We start from the raw sequence: 21,060 nt of genomic DNA, 5'->3' as shown, positions 1-21,060 counted from the left end.
TTGTGTTAAGGCCACCAGAATTTCTAATTGCCTCAATAGCTAGTCTGCCCCTGCTCACTTTTATGGAGCTTTACTGTCGCCTACGATGATGATTACAGAACGCATGTTGAAAGTGTGTCTCAGCCTTTGCTTATTTCAGCACTTGGCAACAAATCCTAAAGCCTGAAAGTGAAAGCAAGTGGCTTCGGCACATCAGCTCTCCACACAGAACTCGTGCATGCTGACTACGCACATCTTTGCATTCCTGTGTGAAAACACAGATAAGAAGCTTGAGAAGGGCTTGTGGTTTATTGAATGAGGCCAGTGGCAGGAGAATCTACGGCTGTAAATCCTTTGCAGTTTTATTGTATCCAAGCAGCGGGTCATGACTCAACAGCCTTCATGTGCATTTGCTGTAAAGCACAGACCTTACGAGGCAGGGTTGGTTGCCGCGATTCCTAGTCACCGGGCTATCAGCGCGTGCTCTTTGGGGACAGGGGGTTTCTAACATGTTAATCAAGCCTTGAACATGCCCTGCCCACTTCTCATAAGGTAGTCACATTGCAGGGTCTCTCACATGCACTGGGTTCACTTTATCTGCAGGAACGGATACAGTGGCTTGTGAAAGTTATGCTTAGGATTTACTGGTGAGCTGTTTTTTTATATGTAAAATAATTCAGCTCACAAAGTGATAAACACTATTGGTTAGAATCGATGGGACAGCTAGGTTTGCTCTGCCAAATCACTGCAATTTCCCTTACTGAAAACATCAACAGCTATTGTTTTCAAAAGTGCTCAAAATGTCTAAAATCGCCCTCACTCTGTCTATCGCCCTCACTCTGTCTATCGCCCTCACTCTATCTAGCTATCTATCTGTCGCCCTTACTCTATCTATCTGTCGCCCTTACTCTATCTATCTGTCGCCCTCACTCTATCTATCGCCCTCACTCTATCTCCCTTACTCTATCTGTCGTCCTCACTCAATCACCCTCACTCTATCTATCTCCCTCACTCTATCCCCCTCACTCTATCTATCTCCATCACTCTATCCCCCTCACTCTATCTATCCCCCTCACTCTATCCATCGCCCTCACTCTATCCATCGCCCTCACTCTATCCATCGCCCTCACTCTATCCATCGCCCTCACTCTATCCATCGCCCTCACTCTATCCATCGCCCTCACTCTATCCATCGCCCTCACTCTATCCATCGCCCTCACTCTATCCATCGCCCTCACTCTATCCATCGCCCTCACTCTATCTATCGCCCTCACTCTATCCCCCTCACTCTATCTATCTCCATCACTCTATCCCCCTCACTCTATCTATCCCCCTCACTCTATCTATCGCCCTCACTCTATCTATCGCCCTCACTCTATCTATCGCCCTCACTCTATCTATCGCCCTCACTCTATCTATCGCCCTCACTCTATCTATCGCCCTCACTCTATCTATCGCCCTCACTCTATCTATCGCCCTCACTCTATCTATCGCCCTCACTCTATCTATCGCCCTCACTCTATCTATCGCCCTCACTCTATCTATCGCCCTCACTCTATCTATCGCCCTCACTCTATCTGTCGCCCTCACTCTATCTGTCGCCCTCACTCTATCTAGCTATCTATCTGTCGCCCTTACTCTATCTATCTGTCGCCCTTACTCTATCTATCTGTCGCCCTCACTCTATCTATCGCCCTCACTCTATCTCCCTTACTCTATCTGTCGTCCTCACTCAATCACCCTCACTCTATCTATCTCCCTCACTCTATCCCCCTCACTCTATCTATCTCCATCACTCTATCCCCCTCACTCTATCTATCCCCCTCACTCTATCTATCGCCCTCACTCTATCTATCGCCCTCACTCTATCCATCGCCCTCACTCTATCCATCGCCCTCACTCTATCCATCGCCCTCACTCTATCCATCGCCCTCACTCTATCCATCGCCCTCACTCTATCCATCGCCCTCACTCTATCCATCGCCCTCACTCTATCCATCGCCCTCACTCTATCCATCGCCCTCACTCTATCCATCGCCCTCACTCTATCCATCGCCCTCACTCTATCCATCGCCCTCACTCTATCCATCGCCCTCACTCTATCCATCGCCCTCACTCTATCCATCGCCCTCACTCTATCCATCGCCCTCACTCTATCTATCGCCCTCACTCTATCCCCCTCACTCTATCTATCTCCATCACTCTATCCCCCTCACTCTATCTATCCCCCTCACTCTATCTATCTCCATCACTCTATCCCCCTCACTCTATCTATCCCCCTCACTCTATCTATCGCCCTCACTCTATCTATCGCCCTCACTCTATCGCCCTCACTCTATCTATCGCCCTCACTCTATCTATCGCCCTCACTCTATCTATCGCCCTCACTCTATCTATCGCCCTCACTCTATCTATCGCCCTCACTCTATCTATCGCCCTCACTCTATCTATCGCCCTCACTCTATCTATCGCCCTCACTCTATCTATCGCCCTCACTCTATCTATCGCCCTCACTCTATCTATCGCCCTCACTCTATCCATCGCCCTCACTCTATCCATCGCCCTCACTCTATCCATCGCCCTCACTCTATCCATCGCCCTCACTCTATCCATCGCCCTCACTCTATCCATCGCCCTCACTCTATCCATCGCCCTCACTCTATCCATCGCCCTCACTCTATCCATCGCCCTCACTCTATCCATCGCCCTCACTCTATCCATCGCCCTCACTCTATCCATCGCCCTCACTCTATCCATCGCCCTCACTCTATCCATCGCCCTCACTCTATCCATCGCCCTCACTCTATCCATCGCCCTCACTCTATCCATCGCCCTCACTCTATCTATCGCCCTCACTCTATCTATCGCCCTCACTCTATCTATCGCCCTCACTCTATCTATCGCCCTCACTCTATCTATCGCCCTCACTCTATCTATCGCCCTCACTCTATCTATCGCCCTCACTCTATCTATCGCCCTCACTCTATCTATCGCCCTCACTCTATCTATCGCCCTCACTCTATCTATCGCCCTCACTCTATCTATCGCCCTCACTCTATCGCCCTCACTCTATCGCCCTCACTCTATCGCCCTCACTCTATCGCCCTCACTCTATCGCCCTCACTCTATCGCCCTCACTCTATCGCCCTCACTCTATCTATCGCCCTCACTCTATCTATCGCCCTCACTCTATCTATCGCCCTCACTCTATCTATCGCCCTCACTCTATCGCCCTCACTCTATCTATCGCCCTCACTCTATCTATCGCCCTCACTCTATCTATCGCCCTCACTCTATCTATCGCCCTCACTCTATCTATCTCCATCACTCTATCCCCCTCACTCTATCTATCCCCCTCACTCTATCTATCGCCCTCACTCTATCTATCGCCCTCACTCTATCTATCGCCCTCACTCTATCTATCTCCATCACTCTATCGCCCTCACTCTATCGCCCTCACTCTATCTATCGCCCGCACTCCATCTATCGCCCGCACTCCATCTATCGCCCGCACTCCATCTATCGCCCGCACTCCATCTATCGCCCGCACTCCATCTATCGCCCGCACTCCATCTATCGCCCGCACTCATCGCCCTCACTCCATCGCCCTCACTCCATCGCCCTCACTCTATCGCCCTCACTCTATCGCCCTCACTCTATCGCCCTCACTCTATCGCCCTCACTCTATCTATCGCCCTCACTCTATCTATCGCCCTCACTCTATCTATCGCCCTCACTCTATCTATCGCCCTCACTCTATCTATCGCCCTCACTCTATCTATCGCCCTCACTCTATCTATCTCCATCACTCTATCCCCCTCACTCTATCTATCCCCCTCACTCTATCTATCGCCCTCACTCTATCTATCGCCCTCACTCTATCTATCGCCCTCACTCTATCTATCGCCCTCACTCTATCTATCGCCCTCACTCTATCTATCGCCCTCACTCTATCTATCGCCCTCACTCTATCTATCGCCCTCACTCTATCTATCGCCCTCACTCTATCTATCGCCCTCACTCTATCTATCGCCCTCACTCTATCTATCGCCCTCACTCTATCTATCGCCCTCACTCTATCTATCGCCCTCACTCTATCTATCGCCCTCACTCTATCTATCGCCCTCACTCTATCTATCGCCCTCACTCTATCGCCCTCACTCTATCGCCCTCACTCTATCGCCCTCACTCTATCGCCCTCACTCTATCTATCGCCCTCACTCTATCTATCGCCCTCACTCTATCTATCGCCCTCACTCTATCTATCGCCCTCACTCTATCTATCGCCCTCACTCTATCTATCTCCATCACTCTATCCCCCTCACTCTATCTATCCCCCTCACTCTATCTATCGCCCTCACTCTATCTATCGCCCTCACTCTATCTATATATCTCTCTCACTCTATCGCCCTTTCTCTATCTATCTGTCGCCCTCACTCTATCTATCTGTCGCCCTCACTCTATCTAGCTATCTGTCGCCCTCACTCTATCTAGCTATCTGTCGCCCTCACTCTATCTAGCTATCTGTCGCCCTCACTCTATCTAGCTATCTGTCGCCCTCACTCTATCTATCGCCCGCACTCTATCGCCCTCACTCTATCTATCGCCCTCACTCTATCTATCGCCCGCACTCTATCTATCGCCCTCACTCTATCCATCGCCCTCACTCTATCCATCGCCCTCACTCTATCCATCGCCCTCACTCTATCCATCGCCCTCACTCTATCCATCGCCCTCACTCTATCCATCGCCCTCACTCTATCCATCGCCCTCACTCTATCCATCGCCCTCACTCTATCCATCGCCCTCACTCTATCCATCGCCCTCACTCTATCCATCGCCCTCACTCTATCCATCGCCCTCACTCTATCCATCGCCCTCACTCTATCCATCGCCCTCACTCTATCCATCGCCCTCACTCTATCCATCGCCCTCACTCTATCCATCGCCCTCACTCTATCCATCGCCCTCACTCTATCCATCGCCCTCACTCTATCCATCGCCCTCACTCTATCTAGCTATCTGTCACCCTCACCATCTAGCTGTCTGTCGCCCTCACCATCTAGCCGTCTGTCGCCCTCACCATCTAGCCGTCTGTCGCCCTCACCATCTAGCCGTCTGTCGCCCTCACCATCTAGCCGTCTGTCGCCCTCACCATCTAGCCGTCTGTCGCCCTCACCATCTAGCCGTCTGTCGCCCTCACCATCTATCCGTCTGTCGCCCTCACCATCTATCCGTCTGTCGCCCTCACCATCTATCCGTCTGTCGCCCTCACCATCTATCCGTCTGTCGCCCTCACCATCTATCCGTCTGTCGCCCTCACCATCTATCCGTCTGTCGCCCTCACCATCTATCCGTCTGTCGCCCTCACCATCTATCCGTCTGTCGCCCTCACCATCTATCCGTCTGTCGCCCTCACCATCTATCCGTCTGTCGCCCTCACCATCTATCCGTCTGTCGCCCTCACCATCTATCCGTCTGTCGCCCTCACCATCTATCCGTCTGTCGCCCTCACCATCTATCCGTCTGTCGCCCTCACCATCTATCCGTCTATCGCCCTCTCCATCTATCCGTCTATCGCCCTCTCCATCTATCCGTCTATCGCCCTCTCCATCTATCCGTCTATCGCCCTCTCCATCTATCCGTCTATCGCCCTCTCCATCTATCCGTCTATCGCCCTCTCCATCTATCCGTCTATCGCCCTCTCCATCTATCCGTCTATCGCCCTCTCCATCTATCCGTCTATCGCCCTCTCCATCTATCCGTCTATCGCCCTCTCCATCTATCCGTCTATCGCCCTCTCCATCTATCCGTCTATCGCCCTCTCCATCTATCCGTCTATCGCCCTCACTCTGTCTATCGCCCTCACTCTGTCTATCGCCCTCACTCTGTCTATCGCCCTCACTCTGTCTATCGCCCTCACTCTGTCTATCGCCCTCACTCTGTCTATCGCCCTCACTCTGTCTATCGCCCTCACTCTGTCTATCGCCCTCACTCTGTCTATCGCCCTCACTCTGTCTATCGCCCTCACTCTGTCTATCGCCCTCACTCTGTCTATCGCCCTCACTCTGTCTATCGCCCTCACTCTGTCTATCGCCCTCACTCTGTCTATCGCCCTCACTCTGTCTATCGCCCTCACTCTGTCTATCGCCCTCACTCTGTCTATCGCCCTCACTCTGTCTATCGCCCTCACTCTGTCTATCGCCCTCACTCTGTCTATCGCCCTCACTCTGTCTATCGCCCTCACTCTGTCTATCGCCCTCACTCTGTCTATCGCCCTCACTCTGTCTATCGCCCTCACTCTGTCTATCGCCCTCACTCTGTCTATCGCCCTCACTCTGTCTATCGCCCTCACTCTGTCTATCGCCCTCACTCTGTCTATCGCCCTCACTCTGTCTATCGCCCTCACTCTGTCTATCGCCCTCACTCTGTCTATCGCCCTCACTCTGTCTATCGCCCTCACTCTGTCTATCTGTAGGCCTCACTCTATCTATCTGTCACCCTCACTCTATCTATCTGTCACCCTCACTCTATCGCCCTCACTCTATCGCCCTCACTCTATCGCCGCACTCCATCTATCGCCGCACTCCATCTATCGCCCGCACTCCATCTATCGCCCGCACTCCATCTATCGCCCGCACTCCATCTATCGCCCGCACTCCATCTATCGCCCGCACTCCATCTATCGCCCGCACTCCATCTATCGCCCGCACTCCATCTATCGCCCGCACTCCATCTATCGCCCGCACTCCATCTATCGCCCGCACTCCATCTATCGCCCGCACTCCATCTATCGCCCGCACTCCATCTATCGCCCGCACTCCATCTATCGCCCGCACTCCATCTATCGCCCGCACTCCATCTATCGCCCGCACTCCATCTATCGCCCGCACTCCATCTATCGCCCGCACTCATCGCCCTCACTCCATCGCCCTCACTCCATCGCCCTCACTCTATCGCCCTCACTCTATCGCCCTCACTCTATCGCCCTCACTCTATCGCCCTCACTCTATCGCCCTCACTCTATCTATCGCCCTCACTCTATCTATCGCCCTCACTCTATCTATCGCCCTCACTCTATCTATCGCCCTCACTCTATCTATCGCCCTCACTCTATCTATCGCCCTCACTCTATCTATCGCCCTCACTCTATCGCCCTCACTCTATCTATCAATCTATCGCCCTCCCTCTATCTATCTATCGCCCTCACTCTTATCTATCTATCGCATCACCACAGCATCACTCAGCACCTCCACAGCATCACTCAGGGGCACCACAACATCACTATGCGCTACCACAGCATCACTCAGCGCCCCCACAGCATCAATCTGTGCAACCATTCAACAACAACTGGTTCAAATATGTTCTCTCAATGTTTCAAGCTTTATTACAAATGTCACAAAAAAGATGTTAATATTTCACTGATGTTCTAGGATTTTCGTCACAATAAAATACACTGAACATAATCTTCAGAAGTTATTTACAAATGTTTAAGCTATTATAAATTACAATAACTTTTATTTAACCCCTTCACTGCGGCGGCTATTTCGCCGCAGTGATAAAGGGGCGGGGCGGTCGCGCGGCGGCCGCATGCTGGTGACGGAACCGCTCCGTCACCAGCTGCGGGTGAGCTGTGCTCATGACGGAGCGGTTCTGTCACGGCCCCGCCCGCTCAATGGAACGTCCAGCGCAAGCGCGCCAAGCGGGCCGTGACGGAACCGCTCCGTCATCAGCACAGCGTGACCGCAGCTGATGACGGAGTGGTTCCGACACCAGCAGGGGAGGGGTTAAGTATTAATTATTTAAAAAATGTAAGTCATTATTATTTGTAATATCAATACATCTAAGACGTAAATACAACACATATTGCATAACAAATGCTATAGGCGTCACATTTGCGAAAGTTAAAATTATTGGCATTGTAAATGACAAAGCCATTAATTTCACTATTTTCAAAACCACCACATAAATAAAATAATTGTCATTTACAATACCAATAGCTCAAATTTCCTAATGCGAGACCTATTGCACTGCAAATGCTTGTTGTATATGTGGTACTTAAAATCAAGTGCCTTCTTGAGCGCTATAACGGTTATAGTGCTCTGCATGCACTCATGCTCAGTGCAGGGTAAAGTGCTTTGTGCACACTCTGGTGTACTGTGTAGCACAGGCGCTTGAAGGAGAAAATAATCCAGCTTTAATTCAGAAGGTGAGTGAACAATAAAGATGCCTTTATACTTTGTTTTATCTTGTGGCATTTGCTGTCAGTTCAAACAGAGGTAAATGTCAGGCTATGTCTTCTAACAATCTGATGCTTATTGTATTACCATACAGACAGAAAGAAAAGTAAACACCATCGAACTGCAACATGAGCGAATTCTGTAAAGTGAACTGTGCCACAATCTTGCTGGGGTATATAGGAGTGGGAAAGCAAAAGCTATAAAATGAAAAGTTTTTCTAACTCTCAACACAATTTTAATACTTTTAAATGAACTGTATAAATATTTTTTAAAAACATGAGCAGTTAGTAAAGCACAATCGAAGCACTTTTTTTTTTACAATTCTGAAGGATGATGGAAACTTATTTAGAAGGATATACACAAAACTAGAAACTTTACTCGGTGATGCGTAAATGATAAATATTCGCTGAAACCAGCTTTCTGCACACAATAATTTGTGCACTACATAGTTTTAACAGCAAAACTGCACATGAGAACAAATTTAGTTGTAAGTGTGCAGTCTGTAAATGACTATGCCATACCACACCATGCTTTGGTAATATAGTTGAAAAGTGTGATACAAAATGCAGCACCAGCTAAATACCACAAGCTTACCTCGTTATTGCTGAATGGGCGCTATAGGAAATTGGGTTGAGGGGATTGAAATCCTACTCAAGCAGGAACTACAATACTCGTTAGGGTAAAGACACAACCAAACCCTAAATTAACCTGTGCACAACCCTCGGAAAGCTTGGCACTGAGCAGCCAGACTTAACTCGACAGTCACAGAGGAAAACAAGGAAACCCTACCCACTAGGGAACCAGGGTATATACTTTATATCAGAAACAATGGTTCTAGTGGCACAACAAATGTATGACTAATAATCAATACAATCTACGTTAATTAATAACAATTAAAGGGTTGAAGGAGGGTGTCCGAAAGAGAAACGACTCGACGCCATAGAATTTCATACCATCATTGAAATAATATTTCTCTTTTCAACAGTCAATAAATATTTCTACACGTAGTGTTGCAAAATTAAGTGCAAAAGTGACCCAAAGTGTAATGTGAGAACCAGAAAGGTACAGACCATTATACAAAATCAATAACACAAAATGAAATAGAGGGTTTCTAAAAGGAATAACGTACAAGAAAAAGAAAACGACCCACAAGTAATTAATAATTGCAACAATCAATGTAACAATGGCTATCGAGAATCATAGGCACTGTTTGTAAGGTTCGTTTTCTGGGGGCGTCGATGGCGTTTCGACCCAAGCAGTATACTGGGTCTCGTCAGGACTGGGCAATGTGGGACTTTTGTGAAATAGGAGTGAGAAATTAGGGTATAGGAACACTACTTTTAACGCTATAGTTTGATAATTTTGGGTTGTTGAGAGGCAAGAGTACTAGTTACCTGGACGTGTATGAAGCACGTGGACAGGATAATGAAATGAGAGAGTAACCACCATGCGTGAATCATAAAAATAATGCACTTACAGTTGACCCAGCCGGGTGCTGTTGTTTGATGTTTAAAAAGAAAGGAGACTGCTTTCATCCAAGGGCTCTGAGAGATGGTCTTCCTTTCGGGCAATTTTTGCGTATACGTCGCAACTGTGCCTGGAAGGAACATTACTTTGAAGAAGCAGAAGTACTAAAAAAGAAATTGTTACTCAGAGGTTACCCTAAGAAAATAATGAAAAGGCCGCTCAAACAAGCGTGGTACTGTCCTAGGGAGGAACTACTTCTATCTAAACCAAAAAAACAGACATCAAAAATTGTGTGTGTAACAACCTTTGGTGTACATACTAACAAAATCAGGAAAGCAATTATTAAACATTGGGAAATTATTAAAAGCATAGATCCCGCGTTTGAAACTCCCCTATTTGCAAACAAAAGGGCTAAGAACATCAAGGATCATCAGGTGAGATCCTCCACTAAAATCACTAAAAAATCTGGTACGTTGGAGGCAGCATGGGGGCCTTCCCCCCAATTGTTGGTCACCATAGATGCGGTAATTGTATCATATGTCCTCTGACTGAAAACACAAATGTGTTCAAATATGGTGAGTCGGAACACAAACTTGACTTTTTTTCCAATTGTAACACCCGAAATGTGGTGTACTGCATCTGGTGTCCATGTGGTTTGCCCGATATTGGGCAAACCCAGCAACCTATCAAAGCCAAAATAAGTCAGCACCGAAGTCGCATTAGAAGATCTGTGGTCACTGCTCCACTGGTTCAACATTTCCTGGACAAAAAACACACGACGGAGGAAATGAAATGGCAAGTAATCGACATTGCGAAGTTGCCGGAGAGAGGTGGAAATATTGCACAAATATTGCAAAGACGGGAATGCCATTGGATTGACAAAGTCAATTCTATAAGTCATGGTCTGAATTCTGCTGACGAATGGAGAGGCTATGTAACCTCCCTCCCTCAATAAATAGAAAATTGAAGAAACTGCGAATTATTGGTAAACTGATGGTCACTCTGTCTCTGCATTTCTAAGATTTGATTATATTGAGTATATTGATGTGATAAATGTTAGATCGCTTTATACAACATGCATGTAATATTGGACTTGACCTTTTCAATTCTCTGAATTATTAACAATAACACTTTCCCTGTCCCCATTGCAATGTCTATGTACTAATATGATGTATTTCCAATTATATTTATCTAATTGTTATTACTTTGTAAATTTTCCCTAAATTACAATTCTTGTTCCTAAACTACATTAACCTAACGCATTTGCAGTTACAGTTATGTATCAGAATAATTCCACAATTGCCCGGCGTACTCGATACGATATGCCACTACTTTATCCATTGCACTGGGCTCTATTCTGTCCATGAAAGCCCTTGTGTAAGTGAAGATCGAGCTTTCCGCTCTCTTCACGTTCCCTGCGTCTAAGAAATAATTGCACGTAATCACGCTGCTCCCGCTAGAGACTAAAATCCTATTCCGGAAGAGTTCGCGAGTGATTCAGAGAGTACGCCAAATTGTAATCCATCGGGTAAGACAGCCTCAACTCTGTGGGCCTCATAGCATTGCACATGTAATTCGATATGTGTTCTGATTCGTACTTTATTCCCGAAGGTATCGGCCCGGCTCGTTGTTGCCATTGAGCAATATCTCTGAGGCGTCCCCAATTCTACTAACTCGGCAATTGCCAGACGCCGCCCAAACAAGTTATACACTACGTGAATCCGTTTTACTTGGTAAGATCTTCTCCTTGTCCCTTATAAAACATCAGTGTATTTATTTTAGCACCGACACTGATTGCTTGTTATGTATATTTTTTAAAGTATCGTCCTGTCCTATCATTTTGCAAGCTCTTAGACATATCCAGTTCTACTCGTCGATTTCTCTTGACTGCACCACTACAGTGGTAAGTTGGGTTATGTATTTAACACCTTCACTTCTAAATAAAACGGGCTCCAAAGAAATGTGAATCTAATCAGTCTCCTTTCTTTTTAAACATCAAACAACAGCACCCGGCTGGGTCAACTGTAAGTGCATTATTTTTATGATTCACGCATGGTGGTTACCCTCTCATTTCATTATCCTGTCCACGTGCTTCATACACGTCCAGGTAACTAGTACTCTTGCCTCTCAACAACCCAAAATTATCAAACTATAGCGTTAAAAGTAGTATTCCTATACCCTAATTTCTCACTCCTATTTCACAGAAGTCCCACATTGCCCAGTCCTGACGAGACCCAGTATACTGCTTGGGTCGAAACGCCGTCGACGCCCCCAGAAAACAAACCTTACAAACAGTGCCTATGATTCTCGATAGCCATTGTTACATTGATTATTGCAATTATTAATTACTTGTGGGTGGGTTTTTTTTTCTTGTACATTATTCCTTTTTAGAAACCCTGTATTTCATTTTGTGTTATTGATTTTGTATAATGGTCTGTACCTTTCTGGTTCTCACATTACACTTTGGGTCACTTTTGCACTTAATTTTGCAACACTACGTGTAGAAATATTTATTGACTGTTGAAAAAATAAAAGTGAAATATAATTTCAATGATGGTATGAAATTCTATGGTGTAGAGTCGTTTCTCTTTCGGACACCCTCCTTCAACCCTTTAATTGTTATTAATTAACGTAGATTGTATTGATTATTAGACATAACTCGGAGGCATGTAGGAACATAAATGTAATATTGAGCAACTGTTGTAACATGTGTTATCACAGTGACTTCATGAGCAATGCAGGATGTACAACCTTGGATTTTGCACGAAGGCCGAGGAGGGTAAAAGTCCATGAACTGTTTATTCTGGTTAGCTTTCCCTTTGCTTTCAAGAATTGAAGGATTAGGTAGATAAGAAAGGACGACAAACAGCAGATGTCGAAACTGAACCTGCCCCCAGCACTGTGAGAATGTATTCATGCTTTGATAAGATTCCGCTTAGTGTTTTGTTAAGCTTAAAATCTATAATGTGCATAAATGTCTCACTCAGCTATTTCACAATTGGTCAATGAAGTTCAAAGAGCATAAAAAGATTGCACCAACTGCATCTGGTAGAGTATACTTGGAAGCCAACTGCTTTGTATCTCTCAAGCTTAAGTTTAAATAAATATACCTCATGACTGTTTGGTTGCTTTCTCATTAACAGCCAAGGGTACCTGATTTGTACTAAATAAACTGGGGGCTCGTCCGGGATCCATCAAGTCAATCGAGTCGGTCCAGAAGGAGCTGCAGTCAAGGGTCTGTTTGGAGCACCGGCTGACTTCGAAGTACGTATCCGCAGAGGGGATCGCGTTTATAATGGTCGCAGATTGAGGAGATCACTGGTGCCCGAGACAGAAGGTTGACTCGGGTTGATCCAAAGAACTCAGAGGCAACACTGTCATTGAGACCTGGTAAGGAATACCATTGATGGATGTAATGATGTGAAATGGTATAAGAGATGTCTAATGATAATTATGGCCATAGGGACAGTACAGTGTATTGTACTTTGGCATGTGAAAATCTCATAAGTTTCTGGTTTTTAGTGGTTTGTGGTGTGACAGGAAGCATTTGAATTGTGACACTAAAATATTATGTGAAAGTCCAACATGTTGACTTTTAGTGGCTAATGGTGTGACGGGAACATTTGCATTGTGACAAAGAAGATTCACCATTAAAAGTGCATACTGGAAATGGGTACAGGTAGAAGAGATGTGTAATTCCAACTTAGGGAATCTTACTGAGCGGTTCATGGAACACAAACCTGTCCGGAAACTTGAACCCTTTTTAGATTTCATCCAAATTCCAAGGGACAGGGCGCTCTATATGAAGTTGAGAATTGGGACCCTTCCGATAAACGAAACAACAGCAGCCTAGAAGCGGCGTTATCCATCATCTGCTTCTTGTCCAGGCTGCGCAGCTCCCAATGAGTCTACCGCCCATTTCCTTTTCGCGTGCCCAGCTTACAGGACGGCTAAAACTAAATGGCTTAAACCCGTCTGCAAAAAGCTTGGTTCCAATAACTATCGGGTGGCACTACGTATTTTAAAAACTGATACGTCCTCCCTCACCTTGGTCTGTGGTGTAGCAACGTATCTGGGCTGCGCATGGCTAATAAGATCAAAGCTCCAAGCGAAAAGTAGCAGCCAGGTAGTGCCCCCGTCCGTCGCTTGATGCATTGCTTTTATGGCCATTTAACAGCCTTTTAATGATCCTGTCGTACATATTTTTAACATGTTATATAATGTTCAGTTGGATTCATTTATTATGTTGTATTGTATTATGATGCTTTTAAAAATATGAATTTAGGATGTACATGCTTTTATGATAATTGTTTTATCCAATGAAGTACATACAACAGATTCACCATTATTGCACTAAAACAATTATCTTATAGAAGTATTGAAAAAATGGGTGGTAGCTGTAGCAAACTGTGTGGTGTGAATACATATGTAGATGAAGTACAGCCATGTCCAGTAGAAGGAACTCCAGCATGGAAGATGATGACTAAACAAGGGATGGAGACTGGATTGTTTTTGTATTTGTGGTTTGAGTATACTGAAAAGGATCCCTCATTGCAGTTTCCATTGAGTGGCACTTTTGTTTATGATAACTGTAATTATCTAATGGGAATGCATGTTTGAGAAAGTAAAGAGGAAGGTGAGACTGTTACAGTTTGATGTGCTGAATAAGGAGACACGCCTTTGTGACCTTATAAGAGCTTAGCCAGAGCTATTGGCTTTGGCAATGTTTTAAAGCTAGGATGCTTAGTGATACTGAAGTGGGTGGTTGTATTGGTGCTTAGGTGTAGTGGAGTGTGCAGTGGTGCTGAGTGTTTTTCTGAAGTGATGCTGATTTGGTGCTGCACTGATGCTGAAGTGGTGCTGCGTTTGTGCTGAATTGCTTTGAGTTATGCTGGTGCTGAATTATGGCTGCGCTGGTGCTGAGGTGGGGCTCTGTTGATGCCCAGGCGGTGCTGCACTGGTGCTGAGCTGGTACTGCGCTGATTTGGTGGTGCACTGGTGGTGAAGAGATGAGGTAGTGCTATGCTGATGCGGAGATGGTGCTGCTTAAGTAGTGTGTGCTGATGATGAGGTGGTGCTGCGCTGGTGCAGAGTTGGTGGTGCAGTAGTGGTGGTGTACTGATGAGGTGTTGCTGTGCTGATGCTGAGGTGGTGCTGCGCTGGAGCTTAGTTGATGGTGTGCTAATGCTGAGGTGGTGCTGTGCTGATGCTGAGTTTGGGATGCACTGCTGCTGAGGTGGTGCTTTAGTGGTGCTCTTGTGGTGGTGTGCTAACGCAGAGGTGATGTGCTGATGCCGAGGTGGTGCTGTGCTGATGCTAAGGTGCTGCTGCCCTGATTTGCTTGATTCAGAAAAGGGGGTGGTGATGAACAGAGTGTCTGAATTAAGCAGACCACTCTTTTTTTATTTATTTATTTATTTTTTTTTTTTTTGCTTATTTAAGTTTATTTTGTATTGTACAAGGCACCATCAACATACTACTCTACATTCTACACTATGGCAACAGTGTATACTTCGGAGCATCCGTTCTTATGATTCAGAAATTACAGACAATCTAGATTGCAGTTAGAAGACAGCTCAACCTTTTTTTTTTTTTTTTATAAATTCTTTTTATTGTTGCATCAGGCGAATTATAAGCACCAGGAACAAGACATCGCGGGAGAGCGTCAACATTCCGCTCTACCCGCCTTTACGCAACTTTTGAAATAGTCATTTACATTGCATTCATCCTGACGAACTTGTTTTTATTTTCACCCCGAACTCCCCCCCCCCCCCCCATCAACTATAAGGAAAGGCAGTAACTGAGAGACTTCTCCTCGAAGCCCCCCCCCTACCCGCCCTCCCCCCCCCTCCCCAGCAGCATGGGCCCTTCCAACCACTCCCCCCCCCCGACCCTCATGGCTCTCTCGGTCCTCTAAGTTGTGTGACATTGAGTATAGGCAATCCCCATGGCCCGTAGCCTTCAAGGGTACACATACTGGAATCAGCAACATACGCCCCCTCTCTGCGCTTCATCCTACCACCCACCCACTTCACCCACCGGTCCCGCCCACCTACTCTAGTCCATGGTAGTGCCTCCACTTGGCCCATATTTTTCTAAATTTCCGGGGGCACCCCCTAGCTTTATACGTAACTCGTTCAGCTGCCATATACATATCTAAACCTCTTCTCCATTCCTCGAGATTTGGTTTCCCAGGCGCCCCCCATAATCTTGCAATGTCCCTTTTTGCTACCACCAGGGCCAGCAGCAGAAAAATGAGCAAGTATCTCGTGATATCCACCTCCGTGGACATTCCCAAGAGCGCCAGTTTGGGGTCCCTGGGTATCTCCACCTCCAGTATCGCGCTCAATTCAGTGAAAACCTCGTCCCAATATTCCTGTATCACTGTGCATTCCCAGATGATGTGGAAGAAGTCGCCCGTTTGGTGCTGGCATCGTAGACAGGTGGTGTTGTTAACCCTCCCCATTCGGAAAAGCCTCACCCTGTCAAAGTATGCCCGATGGAGGACCTTAAACTGAATGAGGCGAAGCCTCGATTTTATGGCCACTTCTCGGGGGTGCATAAGTATGAGTTCCCAGTCCAGGTCCTCCAGCGTGCCCACATCTGCCTCCCACCTCTCCCTGAGGGCCTGCAGAGTACCCAACATGTTATTTGTCAGTGTTTTGTAGGTCATGGATACCGCCCCCCTCTGTATCTGTTCTTGCAGTAGGCGGCCCTCAAGTGGTGCAAACTGGGGAATGTCAGTGAGAGATATGTGTTGGGCTCCCCATGCATGTCGCAGCTGTATGTATTTGTAGTATTGGGTTCTCTGGAGTCCAAATTCCTGCTGCAGTGCTTGGAAGGTTTTAAGTTCCCCCTTTGCTATGACATCCCCAACTGTGGAGATGCCAATGTCATCCCACCTTTGAAACCCGCGCAACTTGTTCAGTTCAGTCAGCCACCTACATGCCCATAGGGGGGTTTGGCGGGTGAGCCTTTCATGCCAGCCCATTCTAACCGACGCTCTGCGCCACGCCGTCAGGGTAATCCTAGTCGCGGGGAGAAGCCGGCGGCCTCCCCTCCCCCCATATAAAAAGTGGAGCACCGTCTTATTTCCCCATTTAGATCTCTCTAGTGCATAGGTGGGGTGGTCAGCCGGGGCGTGTAGCCAATCGTTGATCGGGGTGAGGTGTTCCGCCCAGTAGTAGGCCTCCAAATTTGGCAATGAGAGACCCCCACTATATTGGTGGCGCTGCATAGTCGTGAGTGCCACCCGGGACTGCTTCCCCAGCCACAAGAAGGAGCGAAGATCGGTGTGGATTTTCCGCAATGTCAGAGCCGGGAGGGGATAATACTCATTTTGCAGGGCGTATAAAAACTTTGGGAGTAGGATCATTTTATACAGGGCAGCCCTGCCCAAAATGGTGAGCGGGAGCGGCCTCCACCTATCCATCTCCGCCTTTGCCGCCACCAAAACTCTCTCGACATTGTCCGTGTAGGAGCGCCGCTTATCTCTGGTGATAAAGACCCCCAGGTACCGGAAGCCTGCCGTGGTGTGAATGAGCAGCTCAGGCAACTCCTCCCCTCGCGGGGCACCTTGTGGGTCGTAGAGGACCGACTTATGCCAGTTTATAGTATGTCCGGCTACCGCCCCAAAGTCGTCCAGTTCCCTGAATAAGGCCGGTATCGTCGTAGCCGGGTCGGTCACGTACAACAGCACATCATCGGCGTAAAGGGAGATCTTCTCCTGTTCAGTGGCCGATTCCCCCCAGTGGAAGCCAGTCACATCTCGGTTGAGCCGGATACGGATCGCAAGGATCTCGATCGTGAGGGTAAAAAGGAGTGGGGACAGCGGACACCCCTGTCGCGTCCCCCGCTCTATCGCGAACTCTCTCGACATTCGCCCATTTATGCGCACTCTAGCCCTAGGTTTCGAGTATAGAAGTTTCACCCAGCGCTGGAACTTGGGCCCAAACCCAAACCGTTCAAGGGTCCCCATTAGGAAAGGCCAGTGGACCGCATCAAACGCTTTCTCCGCGTCCAAGGAGAGGAACCAATGCGGCTCCCTCCTGTCACAGACCTCTTGGAGCCAGTTGTGGGTGCGCCGCAGGTTGAGTTTGGTGGCCCTGTCCGGCAGGAACCCGGACTGGTCCGGGTGGATCAGGCCCGTGATTACCTGTCGTAAGCGCCGTGCAAGAATAGTGGCCAGGATTTTAGTCTCAGTATTTAACAACGAGATTGGGCGATAGGAGGAACAGTCTCCACGGGGCTTGCCTTCCTTGTGGATCGGGATTATGGTAGCCAGGGCCAGGTCTGGCGGGAGGCCTCCGGAGGCAAACGCACCCGCATACAGCGACTTCATGTGGTGCGAAAGGAGGTCCCCCGTTCGTTTGAAGAACTCTGCCGGGAAACCATTTGGTCCCGGAGCCTTCCCCGGTTTCAGGGCAGCCATCGCCTCTGCAATTTCATCTAGGGACAGGTCGGCCTCCAAAGCCTCGCTATCTTCAGGGGTCAACTGCGGAACTTCCACTCTACCCAGGAACGATTGCACCACCTCGCAGTCACCTAGGTCTCTCGCCCTGTAGAAGTCTTCAAAATAGGTCGCAAAGGCCTCTGCTATAGCGCCGTCTGTGGACGCCCGCGCCTTACTAGGGAGCTCAACCCAATCCACCCACCTGGCAGCTCTCTCGCGCCTGCTCAACCATGCCATGAGTTTGCCAGATTTATCGCCAACATCGTACAAGCGATGCAGGGTGGCCAACGCCTGTGTACGCGCCTCGTCCGTGCTTAGCTCTCTATACAGCCTTTGAGTGTCTAGCAGTATTCTGAGATCTACCTCCTCCTTCGTTCTGTGGTATTCAGCCTCCCGGGTCAAGATGTTTGCCTCCTCCCTCGCTATGGCTTCCGTGCGTTTCCTTCTGGCCTCCCCTACCCTGGATTGGAAGCGATCCCTCAATACCGTTTTCATGGCTTCCCACAGTGTCACCCCGGACTGTACCGATCCCTCATTTTCGGCCAGAAAAACTTTGATATCCGCCCTTATGCCCCCTAGAATTTCAGGAGTCTGTAGATCCCATGGCGACATATGCCACTGAGCCTGACCTCTCCCCCTACCCCGACCTATATGTACGAACAGCGGAGAATGGTCCGAGATACCCCTCGCCCTATAGTCTGCCTCGTCTCCCGCCGAAAGCTCCTGTCTCGATGCGAAAATGTAATCTAGCCTAGAGAAGACCTTGTGGGCCCCAGAGTAAAATGAGTAAGCCACGTGGGCGGGATGTAGCCACCGCCAAACGTCAGTAAGACCGATCGTGTCCATTCTGCGCGCCAAAGCCGTCTCTGTGGCCACTGTGTGGGGGGTCCCAGATCTATCACGCGTAGTGCACATCACGTCATTGAAATCCCCCCCCACAATCTGTATCGTGTCCGCCGTGTCTAGCAGAATGGCCGTGATCTCCTGCATTGTTCGTGTCTGTAATTTGGGTGGAGCATATACCGACAGTAGAGTGTACCTGCGCCTCCTCCATGTCCCCTGCACCCCGGCAAACGAGCCCTGTGGGTCCAACCATGAACGAGTGACTGTGAAAGGTGCTGTTTTCCTAACTAGGATTGCCGTGCCCCGTGAGTCCATGGTGTATCCCGCGTGTGCCAGAACTGTGTACTGCCCTCGCGCTAAAAAGGCACAGCGGTTCCCCCTCAAATGTGTTTCCTGAAGGAAAATGATGTCAGGTGCTACTCGCTTAATATATGCAGTAACCAGGCTCCTCTTAATTTTGGAACCCAGTCCGTTTACGTTCCAGGTTAGCGCCTTAACCCCAGCGCCTTCACCGTGAGGTGTAGCTAGTGTACTCGCCATTGTTTCACCGGAGGACTATCCAGCACCAGGCCCCAGGGCCGGGATGGTAGCAAGGGTAAGCTTTCCCGAACTCGCTGCTGCTGTTGTGTGACACACTTCCCCCCTCCCTCCCCAACACTCTCAACAACCCCAACGTGGGGTAACATGGTAACAGAACCCCATCCCGCTCCCCCCACCCCACCTCCCTCCCCTTCCAGTTGCATCCCCATCCGGGTCTCAACTATCCACGGGAGTAGGCCTGTCACCCTCCCACACATCCCACCCTCAATAAACCGCAACCAGTGCTAAAAACACAAAGAACAGTACAAGGGGGGGTGCCAACTTGCTTGCTCTGCATCGCCGAGCCGTAATCTTTTCCCTTTCCCAGTGCATCATTGTTCACGAGTGTGAGTCTTGTGTGTCCATCTGTCCCTCACGACCTGCAGAGTCTTGCTCCAGCTGCTGGATTTCTTTGGCCAGAGGGTGCAACGAATCACTCCTTGAATCATCCTCCTCTTCTCCGGATGCGCGGCCCTCCGATTCCTCCATGTCGTCGTCTTCAGAGCGGATTCCATTTCTCAGGCTACCAAGCCTCGAGCCTGCCACGGAGTCGGTACCCGGTGACGCGGACCTGCCTCGCCTCCTGTCCTGCAGGGTGCTTGTCCTGTATGGAGTTTGCGGCGTCTTGCGCTGTGTCCTCCTCAGTCTCCGTCTTTGCGGCTTCGGCCTCTCCCATGTCGGTCGTTCTCGCAGTGACCGGTCCAGCACCGCCCGGCCCGCCGCCTCCCTACTATTCAGGATAGGTCGCTCCTCCAGCCATTGCCACGCGTCGTCCGGGTGTGCAAAGAAGATGGACTTGTCCTGATAGATGACCTTTAACTTGGCCGGGAAGAGGAGCATATACTGGATGTTGAGGGACCTCAGCTTTGCTTTTACGGCGTCAAAGGAGCGGCGTTGTTTAGAAACTTCCTGACTGTAGTCCGGGAAGATCATTATGGTGGTGTTTTCAAAACGGATCTCACCCAGTGTCCTGGCTTCTCGCAATATCAGATCTCTATCGGCAAAGTTCAGAAACCGGGCTATGACCGGTCGTGGTCTCGCACCCTCCGGTGGTTTGGCCAGGAGCGCCCTGTGTGCCCTCTCTATGATAAAACACGGGGAAAACCGCGCCGTAGGGAAGGTCTTTTTGAGCCAGTCGAGGAGGAAGGCGGTCATACTCCTTTCTTCAATCCCTTCTCTAAAGCCCACGAAGCGCAGGTTGTTCCGCCTTGACCTGTTTTCGGCATCATCCACCTTCCACAGAAGTTGACGGTGGGAGGCCTGGAGCTCTGCCATGTCTTTCCTCAGCTCAGAGACCGATTTCTCAGTGTCCGTCAACCTTGACTCGGTCACCGTGACCCTGTCGGTCAAGTTTCGAAAGTCCTGGCGTAGCAGCGTAACCTCGGATCCTACCTCCCCGATTTTGGTTTCCAAGGCCGCTCGTGAAGCTTGGATGTCCGTTCTAGACGCCTGGATGGCCTCCAGCAGCATGTCCGTGTCATTGCGTGCGCCTGATTGCAC

At 48.8% G+C, this 21,060-nt stretch overlaps 1 protein-coding gene and 1 long non-coding RNA gene across 3 annotated transcripts in view; one reads left to right on the top strand and one right to left on the bottom strand.

Annotated features, from left to right (window-relative positions):
• MSANTD2 (Myb/SANT DNA binding domain containing 2) overlaps nucleotides 1-21,060 on the bottom strand; it is a 1,072,267-nt gene that overhangs the window by 175,430 nt on the left and 875,777 nt on the right. The window lies entirely within an intron of this gene.
• Nucleotides 12,723-21,060, top strand: part of LOC144823464 (uncharacterized) — a 243,742-nt gene continuing 235,404 nt past the window's right edge. Inside the window, exon 1 of the long non-coding RNA XR_013608799.1 lies at nucleotides 12,723-13,076. This is a non-coding gene — a long non-coding RNA (uncharacterized LOC144823464). The remainder of the gene's footprint in view (nucleotides 13,077-21,060) is intronic.

This window comes from Lissotriton helveticus, chromosome 3_1, assembly GCF_964261635.1.
Source record: "Lissotriton helveticus chromosome 3_1, aLisHel1.1, whole genome shotgun sequence".
NCBI lineage: Eukaryota > Metazoa > Chordata > Amphibia > Caudata > Salamandridae > Lissotriton > Lissotriton helveticus.
The sequence above is the reverse complement of the archived record's forward strand: the minus strand, read 5'-3'. Positions and strand labels throughout refer to the sequence as shown.